This window comes from Wasmannia auropunctata, unplaced genomic scaffold, assembly GCF_000956235.1.
Source record: "Wasmannia auropunctata unplaced genomic scaffold, wasmannia.A_1.0 LD336083.1, whole genome shotgun sequence".
NCBI classification, from domain to species: domain Eukaryota; kingdom Metazoa; phylum Arthropoda; class Insecta; order Hymenoptera; family Formicidae; genus Wasmannia; species Wasmannia auropunctata.
Window position 1 is genome coordinate 134,533 of NW_012026807.1, and position 437 is coordinate 134,969.

General features: G+C 46.0%; 1 protein-coding gene across 1 annotated transcript in view; it reads left to right on the forward strand.

Annotated features, from left to right (window-relative positions):
- The window catches only part of LOC105448720, a 7,387-nt gene that overhangs the window by 3,298 nt on the left and 3,652 nt on the right, over positions 1-437 (forward strand). The window lies entirely within an intron of this gene.

Consider the following 437-nt stretch of genomic DNA (forward strand, 5'->3'; position numbering starts at 1 on the left):
TCCCTAGCTAAGAGTCTGGCCATCTCGTCATAAATCCTATTGGTGCTGATACAAAATGGCGGAACCAATAAGATGTCTCATTTGCATGCAGTATTACACACACATCTATATAATAATACACACACAACAGTAACACATCACACCAATGTTTACTACGATGCCATGTTGTATCAGATTTTAGTGAGATTTCACTAGCGTGGCCAGACTCTTAGCTAGGGACTCTAGTGCGGGACGGTGCGACGAGGTAAACTGGTGCCTACATTTGATTGGCTGTTAGGCTGCGCAAGCACAATGGCTGCGTTCAGATTCTACACCCGGGTGCACTCAGACACCTAGAAAGCGTTCAGATTCTCTTTGGGTGCCCCTGCCGGATTTTTAGGTGAAGCGTTCACATTGTCACTCTGCCCATCTTAATTGGGTGAAAAAACCACCTGGCT